General features: G+C 33.5%; 1 long non-coding RNA gene and 1 pseudogene across 3 annotated transcripts in view; one reads left to right on the top strand and one right to left on the bottom strand.

The window, feature by feature from the left end:
* LOC143230267 (uncharacterized) overlaps positions 1-146 on the bottom strand; it is a 162,012-nt gene extending 161,866 nt beyond the window's left edge. For both annotated transcript variants that reach the window (XR_013016308.1, XR_013016307.1), the window contains exon 1: positions 33-146. This is a non-coding gene — a long non-coding RNA (uncharacterized LOC143230267). The remainder of the gene's footprint in view (positions 1-32) is intronic.
* LOC143230262 (proton channel OtopLc-like) overlaps positions 1-26,777 on the top strand; it is a 31,312-nt pseudogene extending 4,535 nt beyond the window's left edge. The window contains exons 2-7 of the transcript XR_013016300.1: positions 27-255; positions 2,691-2,805; positions 20,351-20,615; positions 21,053-21,213; positions 23,445-23,625; positions 25,021-26,777. The product of XR_013016300.1 is annotated as a proton channel OtopLc-like (transcript). The remainder of the gene's footprint in view (positions 1-26; positions 256-2,690; positions 2,806-20,350; positions 20,616-21,052; positions 21,214-23,444; positions 23,626-25,020) is intronic.
* The last annotated feature ends 749 nt before the right edge of the window (positions 26,778-27,526 follow it).

The following is a 27,526-nucleotide window of genomic DNA, read 5'->3' as shown; positions in this document are numbered from 1 at the left end:
TCGGTTTAACGACTCTTCTTTTATAGACTTACCAAGTCCTGTGAAATTTCCAATAAAAGGGAGTGAAGATTCTGGTCTTGGAAACAACACCAATTTTAACCCTTCTTCTGCTAGGCTTCAAACACACCCAAGCGTAGAGATACAACACACTCCACTGTCCAGAAATAGTTCCTTCTTTGGCTCGTGCTCCAGCCTTCCCACTAACAATGTGATATTAAGGAAAGATGGACGGCCAGTAACCTGGCAACAAGAAACGTGAGTGTCAGAATATTTCATTGCATTCTTGAGATTAGAAAATATAAGTATTCGAAATGTGGCACTGTAATAAGTCTGAAATACTTTGTCTTATTCCTTGGGTCTTGTTCTTAATTCATATCATATTTTAACTTGTTCAAATCTTTGAACGGGATTCATAAAATACATCGTAGCTAACACACGTACAGAGTAAAGAAACATCTTATTATAATGGACGTAGCAGTATGTCAGTATCTATACATATGACAAAAACTCCTGTGTCTTCTTTTCTGTGGCACCACAAACAAAACTCCGTACACAAATTCGCACTTTCGTTATTAAAGATTCAGACAGTTAGAAAAGTAACTGTCGTTTGTACAACAACCATTTCTTTATCACAGAACACAATTACAGAGGTACTCTGTAACACAACTTTCACTAGGGCTGTATGTGAGGGTTTAATTATATCTTTATTGACGTAATTTGTAATGTAAAACTCAGAAACTGGAGTTTTTAAAAACTGTTATTTTTTCCGATAAACGGTACCACTTTCAATATATAAAACCATTAAAATTTATATCAGCAAAATGTATGAAACTTGTGAGCTCTGTATGTTGAATAATTTTGATGTGATTAGTTACGTATAACTACAGAGCACAATTCAAACACTTTCCCATCCAGTACTTTCCAGAAAAAAACAAACAACAAAAAACATTTTCTAGAAAAATGTTCAATTTTCTAAATCTTTCAACGAGGTATAAGTACTACGATTAGACAATCATAAAGACCATAATGACACAAATAATATATGAATGTTTACAACAGAAGGCCGACTTGAGAAACAAACAATAGACGTTCATATACAGCATAAAGACCATAATGACACAATTAATAGATGAATGTTTACAACAGAAGGCCAACTTGAAAAACAAACAATAGACGTTCATATACAGCATAAAGACCATAATGACACAATTAATAGATGAATGTTTACAACAGAAGGCCAACTTGAAAAAACAAACAATAGACGTTCATATACAGCATAAAGACCATAATGACACAATTAATAGATGAATGTTTACAACAGACGGCCAACTTGAGAAACAAACAATAGACGTTCATATACAGCATAAAGACCATAATGACACAATTAATAGATGAATGTTTACAACAGACGGCCAACGAGAAACAAACAATAGACAGCCATATACACCATAAAGACCATAATGACACAATTAATAGATGAATGTTTACAACAGAAGGCCGACTTGAGAAAGGAACAATAGACGGCCATATACAGCATAAAGACCATAATGACACAATCAATAGATGAATGTTTACAAGAGAAGTCCGACTTGAGGAAGGAACAATAGACGGCCATATACAGCATAAAGACCATAATGACACAATCAATAGATGAATGTTTACAACAGAAGGCCGACTTGAGGAAGGAACAATAGACGGTCATATACAGCATAAAGACCATAATGACACAATTAATAGATGAATGTTTACAACAGAAGGCCAACTTGAAAAACAAACAATAGACGTTCATATACAGCATAAAGACCATAATGACACAATTAATAGATGAATGTTTACAACAGACAGCCAACTTGAGAAACAAACAATAGACAGCCATATACACCATAAAAGACCATAATGACACAATTAATAGATGAATGTTTACAACAGAAGGCCGACTTGAGAAAGGAACAATAGACGGCCATATACAGCATAAAGACCATAATGACACAATCAATAGATGAATGTTTACAAGAGAAGGCCGACTTGAGGAAGGAACAATAGACGGCCATATACAGCATAAAGACCATAATGACACAATCAATAGATGAATGTTTACAACAGAAGGCCGACTTGAGGAAGGAACAATAGACGGTCATATACAGCATAAAGACCATAATGACACAATTAATAGATGAATGTTTACAACAAAGGCCGACTTGAGAAAGGAACAATAGACAAGCCATATACACCATAAACACCATAATGACACAAATAATATATGAATGTTTACAACAGACGGCCAACTTGAGAAAGGAACAATAGACGGCCATATACAGCATAAAGACCATAATGACACAATCAATAGATGAATGTTTACAACAGAAGGCCGACTTGAGAAAGGAACAATAGACGGCCATATACAGCATAAAGACAAAATGACACAATTAATAAATGAATGTTTACAACAAGTCCAACTTGAGAAACAAACAATAGACGGCCATACACAGCATAAAGACCATAATGACACAATTAATAGATGAATGTTTTACAACAGAAGGCCAACTTGAGAAAGGAACAATAGACGGCCATACACAGCATAAAACAATATCAAAACAATTAATAGATGAATGAAATAGACATCAAATTGTTTTTACACCATAAGTATCACATCTCTTTTGGTTAATACGTTTCTTGGTTTTTCCCTACAGTGACGCCTTAGTGAAGATGCTAAGTGCTGTGTATGCCAAGTTGTTAGTAGTGATGGGGTTGTGCTTTCCACTAGCTGAAGTGATATCACACAAGATTCCAACTTCTTACTATGAGGCAAGTGTTTCTAGAGTTTCACCAAACATTATATACTTATAAGTGCGGATTGTAATATCTTTACATAACAGAAACTCCAGGTTAACAGATAACATATATTCAGTGTAATTAGTCATACATTACTGTAAGAGAAACCCCAGGTTAACAGTTGACATACATTCAATGTAATTAGTCATACATTACTGTAATAGAAACCCCAGGTTAACATTTGATATACATTCATTGTAATTAGTCATACATTACTGTAATAGAAACCCCAGGTTAACAGTTGACATACATTCATTGTAATTAGTCATACATTACTGTAAGAGAAACCCCAGGTAACAGTTGACATACATTTATTATAATTAGTTATACATTACTGTAAGAGAAACCCCAGATTAACAGTTGACATACATTCATTGTAATTAGTCATACATTACTATAAGAGAAACCCCAGGTTAACAGTTGACATACATTCAGTGTGATTAGTCATACATTAATGTAAGAGAAACCCCAGGTTAACAGTCGACATACATTCAGTTTGATTAGTCATACATTAATGTAAGAGAAACCCCAGGTTAACAGTTGACATACATTCATTGTAATTAGTCATACATTACTGTAAAAGAAACCCCAGGTTAACAGATGATATACATTCAGTGTGATTAGTCATACATTACTGTAACAGAAACCCAGGTTAACGAATGATATACACTCAGTGTGATTAGTCATACATTACTGTAACAGAAACCCCAGGTTAACAGATGATATACATTCAGTGTAATTAGTCATACATTATCATAATAGAAACCCCAGGTTAACAGATGATATACATTCAGTGTGATTAGTCATACATTATCATAATAGAAACCCCAGGTTAACAGATGATATACATTCAGTGTGATTAGTCATACATTACTGTAACAGAAACCCCAGGTTAACAATTAACATACATTCATTGTAATTAGTCATACCTTATCATAATAGAAACCCCAGGTTAACATTTGATGTACATTCATTGTAATTAGTCATACATTACTATCAGAGAAACCCCAAGTTAACAGTTGACATACATTTATTGTAATTAGTCATACATTAATGTAAGAGAAACCCCAGGTTAACAGTTGACATACATTTAGTGTGATTAGTCATACATTAATGTAAGAGAAACCCCAGGTTAACAGTTGACATACATTTAGTGTGATTAGTCATACATTAATGTAAGAGAAACCCCAGGTTAACAAATGATATACATTCAGTGTGATTAGTCATACATTACTGTAACAGAAACCCAAAATCAACAGTTGACATACATTCATTGTAATTAGTCATACATTATTATAATAGAAACCCCAGGTTAACAGATGATATACATTCAGTGTGATTAGTCATACATTACTGTAACAGAAACCCCAGGTTAACAGATGATATACATTCAGTGTCATTAGTCATACATTAATGTAAGAGAAACCCCAGGTTAACAGTTGACATACATTCATTGTAATTAGTCATACATTATTATAATAGAAACCCCAGGTTAACATTTGACATACATTCATTGTAATTAGTCATACATTACTATAAGAGAAACCCCAGGTTAACAGTTGACATACATTCATTGTAATTAGTCATACATTACTATAAGAGAAACCCCAGGTTAACAGTTGACATACATTCATAGTAATTAGTCATACATTACTGTAAGAGAAACCCCAGGTTAACAATTGACATACATTCATTGTAATTAGTCATACACTACTATAATAGAAACCCCAGGTTAACAGTTGATATTCTTTCATTGTAATTAGTCATAAATTAATGTAAGAGAAACCCCAGGTTCACAGTTGACATACATTCATTGTAATTATTCATACATTAATGTAACAGAAACCCCCAGGTTAACAGACGATATACATTCAGTGTGATTAGTCATACATTACTGTAACAAAAACCCCAGGTTAACAGATGATATACATTCAGTGTGAATTGTTATACATTACTGTAACAGAAACCCCTTTTTAACAGTTGACATACATTCATTGTAATTAGTCATACATTACTATAATAGAAACCCCAGGTTAACAGATTATATACATTCAGTGTAATTAGTCATACATTATCATAATAGAAACCCCAGGTTAACAGATGATATACATTCAGTGTGATTAGTCATACATTACTGTAACAGAAACCCTAGGTTAACAGTTGACATACATTCTGTTTCATTAGTCATACATTAATGTAAGATAAACCCCAGGTTAACAGTTGACATACATTCATTGTAATTAGTCATACATTACCATAATAGAAACCTCAGGTTAACATTTGATATACATTCATTGTAATTAGTCATACATTACTATAAGAGAAACCCCAGGTTAACAGTTGACATACATTCATAGTAATTAGTCATACATTACTGTAAGAGAAACCCCAGGTTAACAGTTGACATATATTCATTGTGATTAGTCATACATTACTGTAACAGAAACCAAAGGTTAACAAATAATATACATTCAGTGTAATTAGTCATACATTACTGTAACAGAAACCCCAGATTAACAGATGATATACATTCAGTGTAATTAGTCATACATTATTATAATAGAAACCCCAGGATAACAAATGATATACATTCAGTGTCATTAGTCATACATTACTGTAACAGAAACCCAAGATCAACAGTTGACATACATTCATTGTAATTAGTCATACATTATTATAATAGAAACCCCAGGTTAACAGATGATACACATTCAGAGTGATTAGTCATACATTACTGTAACAGAAACCCAAGGTCAACAGTTGACATACATTCATTGTAATTAGTCATACATTATCATAATAGAAACCCCAGGTTAACATTTGACATACATTCATTGTAATTAGTCATACATTACTATAAGAGAAACCCCAGGTTAACAGTTGACATACATTCATAGTAATTAGTCATACATTACTGTAAGAGAAACCCCAGGTTAACATTTGACATACATTCATTGTAATTAGTCATACACTACTGTAATAGAAACCCCAGGTTAACAGTTGATATTCTTTCATTGTAATTAGTCATACATTAAAGTAAGAGAAACCCCAGGTTAACAGTTGACATACATTCAGTGTGATTAGTCATACATTACTGTAACAGAAACCAAAGGTTAACAGTTGACATACATTCAGTGTGATTAGTCATACATTACTGTAACAGAAACCAAAGGTTAACAGTTGACATACATTCAGTGTGATTAGTCATACATTAATGTAACAGAAACCCCAGGTTAACAGATGATATACATTCAGTGTGATTAGTCATACATTACTGTAACAGAAACCCCAGGTTAACAGATGATATACATTCAGTGTGATTAGTCATACATTACTGTAACAGAAACCCAAGGTTAACAGATGATATACATTCAGTGTAATTAGTCATACATTACTGTAACAGAAACCCCAGGTTAACAGATGATATACATTCAGTGTGATTAGTCATACATTACTGTAACAGAAACCCCAGGTTAACAGTTGACATATATTCAGTGTGAATAGTCATACATTAATGTAATAGAAACCCCAGGATAACAGATGATATACATTCAGTGTGATTAGTCATACATTACATGTAACTAAAACCCCAGGTTAACAGTTGACATACATTCAGTGTGATTAATCATACATTACTGTAACAGAAACCCCAGGTTAACAGATGATATACATTCAGTGTCATTAGTCATACATTACTGTAACAGAAACCCAAGTTTAACAGATGATATACATTCAGTGTGATTAGTCATACATTACTATAAGAGAAACCCAAGGTTAACAGATGATATACATTCAGTGTGATTAGTCATACATTACTATAAGAGAAACCCAAGGTTAACAGATGATATACATTCAGTGTGATTAGTCATACATTACTGTAACAGAAACCCAAGTTTAACAGATGATATACATTCAGTCTGATTAGTCATACATTACATGTAATTGAAACCCCAGGTTAACAGATGATATACATTCAGTGTGATTAGTCATACATTAATGTAAGAGAAACCCCAGGTTAACAGTTGACATACATTCAGTGTGATTGGTCATACATTAATGTAAGAGAAACCCCAGGTTAACAGTTGAAATACATTCAGTGTGATTAGTCATACATTACTGTAACAGAAACCCCAGGTTAACAGATTATATACATTCAGTGTGATTAGTCATACATTACTGTAACAGAAACCCCAGGTTAACAGTTGACATACATTCAGTGTGATTAGTCATACATTACTGTAACAGAAACCCCAGGTTAACAGATGATATACATTCAGTGTGATTAGTCATACATTACATGTAAGAGAAACCCCAGGTTAACAGTTGACATATATTCAGTTTGATTAGTCATACATTAATGTAACAGAAACCCCAGGTTAACAGATGATATACATTCAGTGTCATTAGTCATACATTACTACAAGAGAAACCCAAGGTTAACAGATGATATATATTCAGTGTAATTAGTCATACATTACTGTAACAAACACCCCAGGTTAACAGATGATATACATTCAGAGTGATTAGTCATACATTATCATAATAGAAACTCCAGGTTAACAGATGATATACATTCAGTGTAATTAGTCATACATTACTGTAAGAGAAACCCCAGGTTAACAGATGATATACATTCAGTGTGATTAGTCATACATTACTGTAACAGAAACCCCAGGTTAACAGATGATATACATTCATTGTAATTAGTCATACATTAGTATAAGAGAGACCCAGGTTAACAGTTGACATACATTCATATTAATTAGTCATACATTACTGTAAGAGAAACCCCAGGTTAACAGTTGACATACATTCATTGTAATTAGTCATACATCACCGTAATAGAAACCCCAGGTTAACATTTGATACACATGCAGTGTAATTAGTCATACATTACTGTAACAGAAACCAAAATCAACAGTTGACATACATTCATTGTAATTAGTCATACATTATTATAATAGAAACCCCAGGTTAACAGATGATATACATTCAGAGTGATTAGTCATACATTACTGTAACAGAAACCCAAGGTCAACAGTTGACATACATTCATTGTAATTAGTCATACATTATCACAATAGAAACCCCAGGTTAACATTTGACATACATTCATTGTAATTAGTCATACATTACTATAAGAGAAACCCCAGGTTAACAGTTGACATACATTCTGTTTCATTAGTCATACATTAATGTAAGAGAAACCCCAGGTTAACAATTGACATACATTCATTGTAATTAGTCATACACTACTATAATAGAAACCTTAGGTTAACAGTTGATATTCTTTCATTGTAATTAGTCATAAATTAATGTAAGAGAAACCCCAGGTTCACAGTTGACATACATTCATTGTAATTAGTCATACATTAATGTAACAGAAACCCCAGGTTAACAGATGATATACATTCAGTGTGATTAGTCATACATTACTGTAACAAAAACCCCAGGTTAACAGATGATATACATTCAGTGTCAATTGTTATACATTACTGTAACAGAAACCCCTTTTTAACAGTTGACATACATTCATTGTAATTAGTCATACATTACTATAATAGAAACCCCAGGTTAACAGATGATATACATTCAGTGTGATTAGTCATACATTACTGTAACAGAAACCCCAGGTTAACAGATTATATACATTCAGTGTAATTAGTCATACATTATCATAATAGAAACCCCAGGTTAACAGATCATATACATTCAGTGTGATTAGTCATACATTACTGTAACAGAAACCCTAGGTTAACAGTTGACATACATTCTGTTTCATTAGTCATACATTAATGTAAGATAAACCCCAGGTTAACAGTTGACATACATTCATTGTAATTAGTCATACATTACCATAATAGAAACCTTAGGTTAACATTTGATACACATTCATTGTAATTAGTCATACATTACTATAAGAGAAACCCCAGGTTAACAGTTGACATACATTCATAGTAATTAGTCATACATTACTGTAAGAGAAACCCCAGGTTAACAGTTGACATACATTCATTGTAATTAGTCATACATTACTGTAAGAGAAACCCCAGGTTAACAGTTGACATACATTTAGTGTGATTAGTCATACATTACTGTAACAGAAACCCAAGGTTAACAGTTGACATACATTCAGTGTGATTAGTCATACATTACTGTAACAGAAACCAAAGGTTAACAGTTGACATACATTCAGTGTGATTAGTCATACATTAATGTAACAGAAACCCCAGGTTAACAGTTGACATACATTCATGTAATTAGTCATACATTACTGTAAGAGAAACCCCAGGTTAACAATTGACATACATTCATTGTAATTAGTCATACACTACTATAATAGAAACACCAGGTTAACAGTTGATATTCTTTCATTGTAATTAGTCATACATTAATGTAAGAGAAACCCCAGGTTAACAGTTGACATACATTCATTGTAATTAGTCATACATTAATGTAACAGAAACCCCCAGGTTAACAGACGATATACATTCAGTGTGATTAGTCATACATTACTGTAACAAAAACCCCAGGTTAACAGATGATATACATTCAGTGTGAATTAGTCATACATTACTGTAACAGAAACCCCTTTTAACAGTTGACATACATTCATTGTAATTAGTCATACATTACTATAATAGAAACCCCAGGTTAACAGATTATATACATTCAGTGTAATTAGTCATACATTATCATAATAGAAACCCCAGGTTAACAGATCATATACATTCAGTGTGATTAGTCATACATTACTGTAACAGAAATCCCTAGGTTAACAGTTGACATACATTCTGTTTCATTAGTCATACATTAATGTAAGATAAACCCCAGGTTAACAGTTGACATACATTCATTGTAATTAGTCATACATTACCATAATAGAAACCTTAGGTTAACATTTGATACACATTCATTGTAATTAGTCATACATTACTATAAGAGAAACCCCAGGTTAACAGTTGACATACATTCATAGTAATTAGTCATACATTACTGTAAGAGAAACCCCAGGTTAACAGTTGACATATATTCATTGTGATTAGTCATACATTACTGTAACAGAAACCAAAGGTTAACAAATAATATACATTCAGTGTAATTAGTCATACATTACTGTAACAGAAACCCCAGATTAACAGATGATATACATTCAGTGTAATTAGTCATACATTATTATAATAGAAACCCCAGGTTAACAGATGATATACATTCAGTGTCATTAGTCATACATTACTGTAACAGAAACCCAAGATCAACAGTTGACATACATTCATTGTAATTAGTCATACATTATTATAATAGAAACCCCAGGTTAACAGATGATATACATTCAGAGTGATTAGTCATACATTACTGTAACAGAAACCCAAGGTCAACAGTTGACATACATTCATTGTAATTAGTCATACATTATCATAATAGAAACCCCAGGTTAACATTTGACATACATTCATTGTAATTAGTCATACATTACTATAAGAGAAACCCCAGGTTAACAGTTGACATACATTCATGTAATTAGTCATACATTACTGTAAGAGAAACCCCAGGTTAACATTTGACATACATTCATTGTAATTAGTCATACATTACTGTAATAGAAACCCCAGGTTAACAGTTGATATTCATTCATTGTAATTAGTCATACATTAATGTAAGAGAAACCCCAGGTTAACAGTTGACATACATTCAGTGTGATTAGTCATACATTACTGTAACAGAAACCAAAGGTTAACAGTTGACATACATTCAGTGTGATTAGTCATACATTACTGTAACAGAAACCAAAGGTTAACAGTTGACATACATTCAGTGTGATTAGTCATACATTACTGTAACAGAAACCCCAGGTTAACAGATGATATACATTCAGTGTGATTAGTCATACATTACTGTAACAGAAACCCCAGGTTAACAGATGATATACATTCAGTGTGATTAGTCATACATTACTGTAACAGAAACCCCAGGTTAACAGATGATATACATTCAGTGTAATTAGTCATACATTACTGTAACAGAAACCCCAGGTTAACAGATGATATACATTCAGTGTGATTAGTCATACATTACTGTAACAGAAACCCCAGGTTAACAGTTGACATATATTCAGTGTGAATAGTCATACATTAATGTAATAGAAACCCCAGGATAACAGATGATATACATTCAGTGTGATTAGTCATACATTACATGTAACTAAAACCTCAGGTTAACAGTTGACATACATTCAGTGTGATTAATCATACATTACTGTAACAGAAACCCCAGGTTAACAGATGATATACATTCAGTGTCATTAGTCATACATTACTGTAACAGAAACCCCAGGTTAACAGATGATATACATTCAGTGTGATTAGTCATACATTACTGTAACAGAAACCCAAGGTTAACAGATGATATACATTCAGTGTAATTAGTCATACATTACTGTAACAGAAACCCCAGGTTAACAGATGATATACATTCAGTGTGATTAGTCATACATTACTGTAACAGAAACCCAAGTTTAACAGATGATATACATTCAGTCTGATTAGTCATACATTACATGTAATTGAAACCCGAGGTTAACAGATGATATACATTCAGTGTGATTAGTCATACATTAATGTAAGAGAAACCCCAGGTTAACAGTTGACATACATTCAGTGTGATTGGTCATACATTAATGTAAGAGAAACTCCAGGTTAACAGTTGAAATACATTCAGTGTGATTAGTCATACATTACTGTAACAGAAACATTAGGTTAACAGATGATATACATTCAGTGTGATTAGTCATACATTACTGTAACAGAAACCCCAGGTTAACAGTTTACATATATTCAGTGTGATTAGTCATAAATTAATGTAATAGAAACCCCAGTTTAACAGATGATATACATTCAGTGTGATTAGTCATACATTACATGTAAGAGAAACCCCAGGTTAACAGTTGACATATATTCAGTTTCATTAGTCATATATTAATGTAACAGAAACCCCAGGTTAACAGATGATATACATTCAGTGTCATTAGTCATACATTACTACAAGAGAAACCCAAGGTTAACAGATGATATACATTCAGTGTAATTAGTCATACATTACTGTAACAAACACCCCAGGTTAACAGATGATATACATTCAGAGTGATTAGTCATACATTATCATAATAGAAACCCCAGGTTAACAGATGATATACATTCCGTGTAATTAGTCATACATTACTGTAAGAGAGACTCCAGGTTAACAAATGATATACATTCAGTGTGATTAGACATACATTACTGTAACAGAAACCTCAGGTTAACATCTCATATACATTCATTGTAATTAGTCATACATTAGTATAAGAGAGACTCCAGGTTAACAGTTGACATACATTCATATTAATTAGTCATACATTACTGTAAGAGAAACCCCAGGTTAACAGTTGACATACATTCATTGTAATTAGTCATACATTACTGTAATAGAAACCCCAGGTTAACATTTGATATACATTCAGTGTAATTAGTCATACATTACTGTAACAGAAACCCAAAATTAACAGTTGACATACATTCATTGTAATTAGTCATACATTATTATAATAGAAACCCCAGGTTAACAGATGATATACATTCAGAGTGATTAGTCATACATTACTGTAACAGAAACCCAAGGTCAACAGTTGACATACATTCATTGTAATTAGTCATACATTATCACAATAGAAACCCCAGGTTAACATTTGACATACATTCATTGTAATTAGTCATACATTACTATAAGAGAAACCCCAGGTTAACAGTTGACATACATTCTGTTTCATTAGTCATACATTAATGTAAGAGAAACCCCAGGTTAACAATTGACATACATTCATTGTAATTAGTCATACACTACTATAATAGAAACCCCAGGTTAACAGTTGATATTCTTTCATTGTAATTAGTCATAAATTAATGTAAGAGAAACCCCAGGTTCACAGTTGACATACATTCATTGTAATTATTCATACATTAATGTAACAGAAACCCCCAGGTTAACAGACGATATACATTCAGTGTGATTAGTCATACATTACTGTAACAAAAACCCCAGGTTAACAGATGATATACATTCAGTGTGAATTGTTATACATTACTGTAACAGAAACCCCTTTTTAACAGTTGACATACATTCATTGTAATTAGTCATACATTACTATAATAGAAACCCCAGGTTAACAGATGATATACATTCAGTGTGATTAGTCATACATTACTGTAACAGAAACCCCAGGTTAACAGATTATATACATTCAGTGTAATTAGTCATACATTATCATAATAGAAACCCCAGGTTAACAGATGATATACATTCAGTGTGATTAGTCATACATTACTGTAACAGAAACCCTAGGTTAACAGTTGACATACATTCTGTTTCATTAGTCATACATTAATGTAAGATAAACCCCAGGTTAACAGTTGACATACATTCATTGTAATTAGTCATACATTACCATAATAGAAACCTTAGGTTAACATTTGATACACATTCATTGTAATTAGTCATACATTACTATAATAGAAACCCCAGGTTAACAGTTGATATACATTCATTGTAATTAGTCATACATTACTGTAAGAGAAACCCCAGGTTAACAGTTGACATACATTCATTGTAATTAGTCATACATTAAAGTAAGAGAAACCCCAGGTTAACAGTTGACATACATTTAGTGTGATTAGTCATACATTACTGTAACAGAAACCAAAGGTTAACAGTTGACATACATTCAGTGTGATTAGTCATACATTACTGTAACAGAAACCAAAGGTTAACAGTTGACATACATTCAGTGTGATTAGTCATACATTAATGTAACAGAAACCCCAGGTTAACAGATGATATACATTCAGTGTGATTAGTCATACATTAGTGTAACAGAAACCCCAGGTTAACAGATGATATACATTCAGTGTGATTAGTCATACATTACTGTAACAGAAACCCAAGGTTAACAGATGATATACATTCAGTGTGATTAGTCATACATTACTGTAACAGAAACCCCAGGTTAACAGATGATATACATTCAGTGTGATTAGTCATACATTACTCTAACAGAAACCCCAGGTTAACAGTTGACATATATTCAGTGTGATTAGTCATACATTAATGTAATAGAAACCCCAGGTTAACAGATGATATACATTCAGTGTGATTAGTCATACATTACATGTAACTAAAACCCCAGGTTAACAGTTGACATACATTCAGTGTGATTAATCATACATTACTGTAACAGAAACCCCAGGTTAACAGATGATATACATTCAGTGTGATTAGTCATACATTACTGTAACAGAAACCCAAGTTTAACAGACGATATACATTCAGTGTGATTAGTCATACATTACTATAATAGAAACCCAAGGTTAACAGATGATATACATTCAGTGTGATTAGTCATACATTACTATAAGAGAAACCCAAGGTTAACAGATGATATACATTCAGTCTGATTAGTCATACATTACATGTAATTGAAACCCCAGGTTAACAGATGATATACATTCAGTGTGATTAGTCATACATTAATGTAAGAGAAACCCCAGGTTAACAGTTGACATACATTCAGTGTGATTAGTCATACATTAATGTAACAGAAACCCCAGGTTAACAGTTGAAATACATTCAGTGTGATTAGTCATACATTACTGTAACAGAAACATTAGGTTAACAGATGATATACATTCAGTGTGATTAGTCATACATTACTGTAACAGAAACCCCAGGTTAACAGTTTACATATATTCAGTGTGATTAGTCATAAATTAATGTAATAGAAACCCCAGTTTAACAGATGATATACATTCAGTGTGATTAGTCATACATTACATGTAAGAGAAACCCCAGGTTAACAGTTGACATACATTCAGTTTCATTAGTCATACAGTACTGTAACAGAAAACCCAGGTTAACAGACGATATACATTCAGTGTGATTAGTCATACATTACTACAAGAGAAACCCAAGGTTAACAGATGATATATATTCAGTGTGATTAGTCATACATTACTGTAACAGAAACCCCAGGTTAACAGATGATATACATTCAGTGTGATTAGTCATACATTATCATAATAGAAACTCCAGGTTAACAGATGATATACATTCCGTGTAATTAGTCATACATTACTGTAAGAGAGACTCCAGGTTAACAAATGATATACATTCAGTGTGATTAGACATACATTACTGTAACAGAAACCTCAGGTTAACATTTCATATACATTCATTGTAATTAGTCATACATTAGTAAAAGAGAGACTCCAGGTTAACAGTTGACATACATTCATATTAATTAGTCATACATTACTGTAAGAGAAACCCCAGGTTAACAGTTGACATACATTCATTGTAATTAGTCATACATTACTGTAATAGAAACCCCAGGTTAACATTTGATATACATTCAGTGTAATTAGTCATACATTACTGTAACAGAAACCCAAAATCAACAGTTGACATACATTCATTGTAATTAGTCATACATTATTATAATAGAAACCCCAGGTTAACAGATGATATACATTCAGAGTGATTAGTCATACATTACTGTAACAGAAACCCAAGGTCAACAGTTGACATACATTCATTGTAATTAGTCATACATTATCTATAATAGAAACCCCAGGTTAACATTTGACATACATTCATTGTAATTAGTCATACATTACTATAAGAGAAACCCCAGGTTAACAGTTGACATACATTCATAGTAATTAGTCATACATTACTGTAAGAGAAACCCCAGGTTAACAATTGACATACATTCATTGTAATTAGTCATACACTACTATAATAGAAACCCCAGGTTAACAGTTGATATTCTTTCATTGTAATTAGTCATAAATTAATGTAAGAGAAACCCCAGGTTCACAGTTGACATACATTCATTGTAATTATTCATACATTAATGTAACAGAAACCCCCAGGTTAACAGACGATATACATTCAGTGTGATTAGTCATACATTACTGTAACAAAAACCCCAGGTTAACAGATGATATACATTCAGTGTCAATTGTTATACATTACTGTAACAGAAACCCCTTTTTAACAGTTGACATACATTCATTGTAATTAGTCATACATTACTATAATAGAAACCCCAGGTTAACAGATGATATACATTCAGTGTGATTAGTCATACATTACTGTAACAGAAACCCTAGGTTAACAGTTGACATACATTCTGTTTCATTAGTCATACATTAATGTAAGATAAACCCCAGGTTAACAGTTGACATACATTCATTGTAATTAGTCATACATTACCATAATAGAAACCTTAGGTTAACATTTGATACACATTCATTGTAATTAGTCATACACTACTGTAATAGAAACCCCAGGTTAACAGTTGACATACATTCATTGTAATTAGTCATACATTACTGCAAGAGAAACCCCAGGTTAACAGTTGACATATATTCATTGTGATTAGTCATACATTACTGTAACAGAAACCCAAGTTTAACAGATGATATACATTCAGTCTGATTAGTCATACATTACATGTAATTGAAACCCCAGGTTAACAGTTGACATACATTCAGTGTGATTAGTCATACATTACTGTAACAGAAACCCCAGGTTAACAGATGATATACATTCAGTGTGATTAGTCATACATTACTGTAACAGAAACCCCAGGTTAACAGTTGACATATATTCAGTGTGATTAGTCATACATTAATGTAACAGAAAACCCAGGTTAACAGACGATATACATTCAGTGTGATTAGTCATACATTACTATAAGAGAAACCCAAGGTTAACAGATGATATACATTCAGTGTGATTAGTCATACATTACTGTAACAGAAACCCCAGGTTAACAGATGATATACATTCAGTGTCATTAGTCATACATTACTGTAACAGAAACCCAAGTTTAACAGACGATATACATTCAGTGTGATTAGTCATACATTACTATAAGAGAAACCCAAGGTTAACAGATGATATACATTCAGTGTGATTAGTCATACATTACTGTAACAGAAACCCAAGTTTAACAGATGATATACATTCAGTGTGATTAGTCATACATTTTATGTCATTGAAACCCCAGGTTATCAGTTGACATACATTCAGTGTGATTGGTCATACATTAATGTAAGAGAAACCCCAGGTTAACAGTTGATATACATTCAGTGTGATTAGTCATACATTACTATAACAGAAACCCCAGGTTAACAGTTGACATATATTCAGTGTGATTAGTCATACATTAATGTAACAGAAAACCCAGGTTAACAGACGATATACATTCAGTGTGATTAGTCATACATTACTATAAGAGAAACCCAAGGTTAACAGATGATATACATTCAGTGTGATTAGTCATACATTACTGTAACAGAAACCCCAGGTTAACAGATGATATACATTCAGTGTGATTAGTCATACATTACTGTAACAGAAACCCAAGTTTAACAGACGATATACATTCAGTGTGATTAGTCATACATTACTATAAGAGAAACCCAAGGTTAACAGATGATATACATTCAGTGTGATTAGTCATACATTACTGTAACAGAAACCCAAGTTTAACAGATGATATACATTCAGTCTGATTAGTCATACATTTTATGTAATTGAAACCCCAGGTTAACAGATGATATACATTCAGTGTGATTAGTCATACATTACTATAAGAGAAACCCAAGGTTAACAGATGATATACATTCAGTGTGATTAGTCATACATTACTATAAGAGAAACCCAAGGTTAACAGATGATATACATTCAGTGTGATTAGCAATACATTACTCTAACAGAAACCCAAGTTTAACAGACGATATACATTCAGTGTGATTGGTCATACATTAATGTAAGAGAAACCCCAGGTTAACAGTTGAAATACATTCAGTGTGATTAGTTATAAAATTAATGTAACAGAAAACCCAGGTTAACAGACGATATACATTCAGTGTGATTAGTCATACATTACTATAAGAGAAACCCAAAGTTAACAGATGATATACATTCAGTGTGATTAGTCATACATTACTGTAACAGAAACCCCAGGTTAACAGATGATATACATTCAGTGTCATTAGTCATACATTACTGTAACAGAAACCCAAGGTTAACAGACGATATACATTCAGTGTGATTAGTCATACATTACTATAAGAGAAACCCAAGGTTAACAGATGATATACATTCAGTGTGATTAGTCATACATTACTGTAACAGAAACCCAAGGTTAACAGATGATATACATTCAATCTGATTAGTCATACATTTTATGTAACAGAAACCCCAGGTTAACAGATGATATACATTCAGTGTGATTAGTCATACATTACTATAAGAGAAACCCAAGGTTAACAGATGATATACATTCAGTGTGATTAGTCATACATTACTATAAGAGAAACCCAAGGTTAACAGATGATATACATTCAGTGTGATTAGTCATACATTACTGTAACAGAAACCCCAGGTTAACAATTAACATACATTCATTGTAATTAGTCATACCTTACCATAATAGAAACCCCAGGTTAACATTTGATATACATTCATTGTAATTAGTCATACATTACTATAAGAGAAACCCCAAGTTAACAGTTGACATACATTTATTGTAATTAGTCATACATTAATGTAAGAGAAACCCCAGGTTAACAGTTGACATACATTTAGTGTGATTAGTCATACATTAATGTAAGAGAAACCCCAGGTTAACAGTTGACATACATTTAGTGTGATTAGTCATACATTAATGTAAGAGAAACCCCAGATTAACAGTTGACATACATTCAGTTTGATTAGTCATACAGTAATGTAAAAGAAACCCCACGTTAACAGTTGACATACATTCATTGTAATTAGTCATACATTAATGTAACAGAAACCCCAGGATAACAGATAATATACATTCATTGTGATTAGTCATACATTACTATAAGAGAAACCCAAGTTTAACAGACGATATACATTCAGTGTGATTGGTCATACATTAATGTAAGAGAAACCCCAGGTTAACAGTTGAAATACATTCAGTGTGATTAGTCATACATTACTGTAACAGAAACCCCAGGTTAACAGATGATATACATTCAGTGTGATTAGTCATACATTACTGTAACAGAAACCTCAGGTTAACAGTTGACATATATTCAGTGTGATTAGTCATACATTAATGTAATAGAAACCCCAGGTTAACAGATATACATTCAGTGTGATTAGTCATACATTAATGTAAGAGAAACCCCAGGTTAACAGATGATATACATTCATTGTGATTAGTCATACATTACTGTAACAGAAACCCCAGGTTAACAGATGATATACATTCAGTGTGATTAGTCATACATTACTGTAACAGAAACCCCAGGTTAACAGTTGACATATATTCAGTGTGATTAGTCATACATTACATGTAATTGAAACCCCATGTTAACAGATGATATACATTCAGTGTGATTAGTCATACACTACTGTAACAGAAACCCCAGGTTAACGAATGATATACACTCAGTGTGATTAGTCATACATTACTGTAACAGAAACCCCAGGATAACAGATTATATACATTCAGTGTAATTAGTCATACATTATCATAATAGAAACCCCAGGTTAACAGATCATATACATTCAGAGTGATTAGTCATACATTATCATAATAGAAACCCCAGGTTAACAGATGATATACATTCCGTGTAATTAGTCATACATTACTATAAGAGAAACCCCAGGTTAAGAGTTGACATATATTCAGTGTGATTAGTCATACATTAATGTTATAGAAACCCCAGGTTAACAGATGATATACATTCAGTGTGATTAGTCATACATTACTATAAGAGAAACCCAACGTTAACAGATCACATATATTCAATGTTCTTAATGTCTATACGAAACTAACAGAAGACAGAGTCTTAGAGGTTAAAAAAAATCATAAATGTTATTAAAGTCATGAAATAATGTAAAACCTAAGTTTGTTAAGCTAACAAAGTAACAGTTGTTAGCTGTAACTAAAGACATAAAATAATGTAAAACCTAAGTTTGTTAAGTTAACAAAGTAACAGTTAGGTGTAATTAAAGACATAAAATAATGTAAAACCTAAGTTTGTTAAGTTAACAAAGTAACAGTTGTTATGTGTAATTAAAGACATAAAATAATGTAAAACCTAAGTTTGTTAAGTTAACAAAGTAACAGTTGTTATGTGTAATTAAAGACATAAAATAATGTAAAACCTAAGTTTGTTAAGTTAACAAAGTAACAGTTGTTATGTGTAATTAAAGACACAAAATAATGTAAAACCTAAGTTTGCTTAGTTAACAAAGTAACAGTTGTTAAGTGTAATTAAAGACACAAAATAATGTAAAACCTAAGTTTGCTTAGTTAACAAAGTAACAGTTCTTAAGTGTAATTAAAGACATGAAACTATGTGATACCTAAGTTCTTTATGTTATGATACTAATGATCTAATGTAATTGTTTCTATAGATATATGTTTTTATTCCAGGTGTTCTACTTGTACCTCTATTGTGGAAGTATCCTATTCTTGCTCTATGTCTATATATTTGTTTTACGCCGTGGGAACAAACGAAAGTCAAGGTTCAGCACCAGTTCTGGTTTATTTATAAAAAAGTTGTTTAAACGTGTGTTACCTTTACCAAGGAACACCAGTTGTAGCAGCTTGAGCACCAATGGTAGTATCAGTGGACAGAAAAGAAAGTTTGAACATGCGCCACACTGTGGCAGTTTTTACCTTCGCCTCGGTGCTGTAGGTAAGTTAGGTTCGAGGCTTGATTTCTGTGTAGTCTCGGTAACTCTGTTTTAAATGCCAAAGATTACACTGAGATGTCTTGACCATATTTAAAATCTTTAAAAGAATCATCATTTGGGATATATTATTGTTGCTTGTCATGTCCAAGATTTTAAAGATTACCAATTTAATCGTGAATATCGAATTAAGTTATTATTATATATTTTTCATACTTATATCTAAGGTGAAAACTAATTAAACTTTGTGAATCTTTGTTTGAGATTAAAACACTTTCCGTACTTATATTTGAAGTTAACTGTTATCCTTTTGATGTTTAGTTAAGGTAATCTCATTACAGTATTTGTGTAGTTAAAGGTAATTTGTGTGAGATATGTTCTTGACACAGTCAAAGCTGGTATTACTTTATCTTCTTTGTTTATATATATTTTGTATTTTCAGCATTTGGTATAGGTAGCATGATTTATTCTGCGCTAGAATTTGGACAGTTTTTCGAAATAGATTCCAGTTCTCTTTGCTATAATTTGTTGTATGGACTTACTCCATGTACTCGAATGGCATTCACTTTTATCCAGATGTATTTCATATTTCTAAACTCAAGGGTAAGTGTTACAATTTTTATCTGTATGTTATTACATTGTTACCTTCTGTTGTTAATTTGTTATATATTTGTTTAATTATCTTTCTGTTGTTACACTATCTTCTGTTGCTACATTGTCATATGTTTGGTGTTCCATTGTCATTTGTTACTACATGTTATTTGTATGTTGTTATATTGTCATATACGTTTTACACGGAAACTATCAAAGAAAGCATCATACTTTAACAACTAGTTCAGAAACTTACTTTTACTCTAAGTTTTATCTGTGAAAGTTTGAACTTAGCACAGGGTGTTTCAAATCCGTATTACACCGTGTGTATAAATCAATCTTTCCTCGTTTTCAATAACAGCAGTGTAAGTGACCAATGCTCTAACATGTTGTCTGGTTTCTGAGGCAGCTAGTTGGGTTTAGGTTTGACCTGATGATATTATAATAGTTGAAGTTAGGGTTAGAGTATGACTGGAAATGACTAAACACCCTATCCCATGCTGAAAAACTGTCCAGGACACGACTTGCGGTTCTCAATGTGTGTCTGGTGAACCCACGTCTAGTTTGTAACATCCTTTGAGGTGTGTTCATGGAACTGAAATACTCTTGATTCCATGTTATTGTCTAATGCTATTAAACGTGTGTCAGCTGATGTAACGCGTGTTCGATTTGTAACTAAGAAATCTCATGTTTCTTAGACGTACGGTTGACTGTTTTTATTTGCTGGACTAACTAACCTTTACCATTTCAGTAACTGTGGTTTTCTCATCCCACTAACTTCACCCATGGTATTATTATCTCCTAACTTCTACCATACTATTTCCATCCCGATGTCTCCAATTGTGGTATTACTTTCTGGCTAAATAAACTTTGATGTTACTTTGTAGTCCGTTACATTTGTAATTTCTGTTTTCGCCTACACGATATTTTATACTTGTAATGGGATAAGAGGCCATGTCAGAGACCCATTTATTTTTGAGGCACAAGAAAGCAATTAGTCAGCAGTACCCGCCGCCTAAAGTGCCTACTCTTAATGTAATAACGGAATTGGCTGTCTATCTTATAACACACCCACGACTGAAACTGCAGGATATTTTTGTTAGTATCGCGTCTCAAACCGCTGAGTCACTTGTATCCATATAAACGTAATAACTAACACAACAATGATACTTTCAAGGAGAAACTATCGACTCCAGGAAGACGAGAATGTATAAAAACTATCCAGTTAAATCCAGAAAGATCCTGTTCACCATCTCCGTTTCACATTCTCATGAAAAGTTTCGAAACTTGTTATCGTACAACAAACCCCATGGATTTCAAAGTCCATGTTCTAATTTATCACTTGAGTGCTCTGCTAAACAGAAGATTTGTTCATTGTCTTCATATGTGTTGAATACGATATGAACAAAAATCTTTTCTTATTTTTTTGGAGCTGGCATGGTTTACTGAGGTCTACTGTACGTGGAACACGTGTGTACTACTTGTTTATAACTATGACATCCCACTGTTCTTTCTACTGACTGGTTTCCTTTCCTCTGGTCAGTTGCCCTAAGTTAGGGAGTTGGTTGTTTCTCAGACTTGGTCAAGGAGATCAGGTGTAGTTTATATTAAAAATATAACGAGTTTTTAATATCAACACCACGTTTAAAGTGGACACTTAAAGATAGCAACTATTGAAACCATCAATCAATGTTACAACACTAACTGTTGAAACCATCGGACAATCATATAACGCCAAGCATTGAAACCATCGGACAGTCATACAATACCAATCGTTGAAACCGTCAGACAGTCATACAAGTTGTTGAAACCGTCAGACGGTCATACAACACCAGTTGTTGAAACCGACAGACAGTCATACAAGTTGTTGAAACCGACAGACGGTCATACAACACCAGTTGTTGAAACCATCGGATAGTATGACAACACGTGTCAGATAGTATGACAATAAGTGTCAGATAGTATGACAACACGTGTCAGATAGTATGACAACACGTGTCAGATAGTATGACAATACGTGTCAGATAGTATGACAACACGTGTCAGATAGTATGACAATACGTGTCAGATAGTATGACAATACGTGTCAGATAGTATGACAACACGTGTCAGATAGTATGACAATACGTGTCAGATAGTATGACAACACGTGTCAGAATGAAACTTTATAAAACTTTCAACTAAGTCATGGCGATGTTCACTAGACTTTTATTTACTAACACCTATCATTACTTTTCCTACAGATGGCCATCAACAAATACAAAACTCTAGCAAGGTTCGGACTGATGCACATGATCGCAACTAACCTGAGTGTCTGGCTACACGTGCTGGTGCAGGAGACCAAGCACGAGATCGTAACCCTCATCAATCCAAATCACACTGACCTTATCCCGTCGTTTGTACTGGAGATGAAAGACATGTTACGTAAGTAGAGATGTACAGTTAAGTGACAGTGATTTGTGAAGTTGCTCCTCTTTTCCTAGTTAAGGTCCTATCCACCAGGTGGTAGCACCGATATATACTTTTTAAAGTTTTATTTTCTGATAACTTGTGTCTGTTTACTCAGTAAATAATATAGTTACTAAAAATAAAGTAGGTTCAGTGCCGTTACATAAAAAGTTTCAGCCATTTTAAGCTGAAACCCGCACATTAAAAGTAATTTTAAACTAACTTTCTATCAAATTTCACAAACTTTTGTTTATCTAAACAAACAGTCGCGTGCGGACATTGTATTGCTAACGAAATAAAATACAACAATTCAATTATTCATCCTCCTCTCCAGTGTCTCAGCGGCAAGTCTGAGGGATATAGTACACTAAAATTTGTGTTTCGATGTTAGTGGTGGACACAGCACAGATAGCCCATTGTGTAGGTTTGTGATTAATAAAAAACAGACAACTTTTCTTGTCTTCAAAACTGATCTAAATTTAACTTAAAATGATGTAAGATCTTTGTTTGTTTGTTGTTAAACACGAAGCTACATAATGAACTATCTCTACTGTACCCCTGCCGGTACTGAACCATGACTTTTAGCGTTAAGAGCCTCATACGTGGAGCTGAATCAGCGGGAGTCATGGATATTTTAGTGAAAAACATAAAGTATTACAAAAACAAGCATTTCGGCTACATTCTTTCAGTCTTTACGAATTAAACCAACTTAGATTTGCATTTTGAACTTTGTATAGTCAATACAATTTAGATTTGTATTTTTCCTTTTTACCCACGCTAAAATTCCACGTTTGATTCCTCTCGGTGGACTAAGAGAATAGTTCGATGTGGTTTTGCTATAAGAAAATGCACACACACGTCTTTACCAAATTGGCCCGCCATGGCCAGATACTTAGGGCGCTCGAGTATTAATCTGAGGGTTGCGGGTTTGAATCCTTCTCACACCAAACATGCTCCCCTTTCAACCGTGTGTACATTATAATGTGATGATCAATCCTACTATTCGTTTGTAAAATAATGGCCCAAGAATTGGCGGTGGATGGTGATGATTACCTGCCTTCCCTCCAGTCTTACATTGCTAAATTAGGGACCACTAGTGCAGATAGTCCTCGTGTAGCTTTGCGCGAAATTCAAAACAAAGAAATCTTTGTCTAGGCAGTATAAATTAAATCTCTGTTTTCATTTTCATCTTATCAGTTCCAAGTTTATTATGTATTTTCATGTTTACCTGACCAATACAAGTTATAATTATATCCTTGTCTTTCGTTATCAGTCCACATTCGTCTGTTCTGTTGTTTTAATTACAAGGGTTCATGATAACAATTTTTAACAGTTTCCTTCGTTTTTCTCATTAAAGTTTCTTTCCGCTAGATGGAGAGCACAGTTTGGCGGAGCGATCAGTGGGTCATGAAGTGTACGTGGGTCAGGACTGTAGACGCACGAACATCCTCGGACAGTTGGTCCAGGACGCAAGCTCTTTTCTCTTCCCGTGTACCATTGAGTACAGTCTGATCTGTGCCGCCATCTTGTATATCATGTGGAAGAACATTGGGAAGACAAACAGTCGATCAGAGACCTCTGGCGGCCAGTCTTCTCGTCATCGAGATCATTACACTGTAGACTGTACGAAAGCCAACAAAGGCCTCTTCACGGGGATCATGGTCCTTGTATCTGCTATCATCAGTTTGATTCTGTTTTTTGTACTAATAAGTAAAGAATCATATAAAAACATGGCGGTTATGGAAGTTCACGTCGTGGAACTCGCGCTTTACACGCTCACGTCCTTAGCCGTCATTGTAGCACTAGTACAGGTCAGAAGGCTAAAATATAACCCAAACAGAGGCGAAGAACTGGACAACATTCTGTTGATAATAGCTCAGGGCGGACTGTATCTTTTCACAATGTTCAATATCATCGGTGGACACTTCACTATGGACCAGAACACTGTGTTGGTGCTGTTGTCTGCGCTAGCCTGCTTGATCCAGGGCACTTTACAAACTATTTTTATTCTAGACGCTTCCCGCCGCTACTGTAGGAACAGTGACCAGATGAGAAAAAAGCCAGGTCGCGAGATGGTCACTTTTCTTCTGGTTTGTAATTTCGCCATGTGGTCCATCAACACTTTAGAGACCCGCCGGGCAGACTCAACCCAGTCCAGATGAACTTTTACGGATTCTGGGCTTGGACAATCATTACCCACGTCACTACCCCATTAACCATATTCTTCCGATTTCACTCGACTGTGTGTCTGTGTGATATCTGGAAACGGAGTTATAAAGTGAGGTCTGAGTTATGAAGAAATTCGGTGTTTACACTAACTGAATGTTTCCGTCCACGTAGAGAGAAGAAACATCGTGACTGACAAACTTGGAGTTAGATGGACTAGTTCAGTGAAGTTATATTACACATATACACCAGACTGATTGGTTTTATTTGTTTAGGTTTACTCTTCAGTTACTCACGAAATTAGACAAGAAACACGTTATTTATGTTATTTTACCGAAAATTTAGTTAGTGATTTCTTGTTTTAAAAACGTTTTGACAAGAAAACAAAGAAATGTGGTTGACCTCAGTTCTAACGCGATAAGAAATTGAAGTATGTAACATAAAGACCTGCAATGGGAAGGTGGAGCACAAAGTACTTTCTCTGGTCAAGTCCAAGGTTCGATTTGATACCAGAGATTAATTTGTACGTAACGTTGTTGTTGTACACAGAACATTGATTGAAGTTGTTTGTTTATGTTGTTGTTCTTATTTTCTGAACTCTTAGACAGCATATAAAACTACTATTGTCAGCGCGGATAGCCTTATAGCTTAAACTCCGACCAACCACTCAACGAACAGTCGTTATCCGTGTGACAAGAACAGAGATACTAGAATATTTTGTATATTACAAATAAGACAGAGTGTTTACGGTGGATTATGTCCAACTGTTAAATTCATACACTCAGTGGTAGAAAACCTAATGTGACAAGAAACAACTCTGTCTAAACGTACGTTACAGCTCACGGCTTTGTCACTCCGATAAGGAGAATTATTTGAAAATATAATATATGAATTTCTCAATTAATAAAAGAGGTTCGATATACTTCAACAAGAAACTTAATAAAAAACAAGTAATTAAATCTACCTTATGACTTCTTTATATTGTCAAATAGTTAGTAATTATTGGAGTGAAACTCCAAATTTATTGCCCTTATAACGACAAACGAGAAAACAGATATACTGAGATTAAAGCTTGTGTTATAAGTTGATCATTTGTTAAAAATAGGGGGCGAATAGCGCACATGTTGTTCGTGTTGCTTTGCGCGAATTTCCAAAAAAACAACAAATTTTATTGGTTATAAAAAGTTATGAAACTTATACAGAAAGAAGCACGTGCATGTTGATACGTAGTTTTAAACAATGTAGAAAATTGTTATTATACTTCGTAAGTGAACCACTATAATTCTAGAAAATAATAAAAACTGATGCATCCTATGGTGCTACTAGCCAAGACTAATTACTTTACGGATTCTAACAGCATTGACTGTGATATGTGGAAGAACAGCCGAGAACTCAAGTAAGTTTGTCTTGGTTCTACTAGTCAATGACATCACGGGTTCTATACTGAGTCTGCTGTGAACCTTGTAGTGGATGAAGTTCTGGTTTACAGAACCCGCAACGTCGTTCATTAATAAAATCAGAATAGAGGTAACACGTTCTATATTATCTCTGCTGTGGTTTTTGTAATGGATGAAGTTCTGCACATTTTATTAAGTGTATTATATCAGTAAACGACGTCACGGGTTATATATTGAGTCTGCTGTGGTCCTTGTTTTAAGGCCTCTATTGAACACAAAAGCGCTCCCTACAACAAATTCTAACGGAATATTTT

Source organism: Tachypleus tridentatus, chromosome 10 (assembly GCF_004210375.1).
Source record: "Tachypleus tridentatus isolate NWPU-2018 chromosome 10, ASM421037v1, whole genome shotgun sequence".
In the NCBI taxonomy this organism is placed as follows: domain Eukaryota; kingdom Metazoa; phylum Arthropoda; class Merostomata; order Xiphosura; family Limulidae; genus Tachypleus; species Tachypleus tridentatus.
The sequence above is the reverse complement of the archived record's forward strand: the minus strand, read 5'-3'. Positions and strand labels throughout refer to the sequence as shown.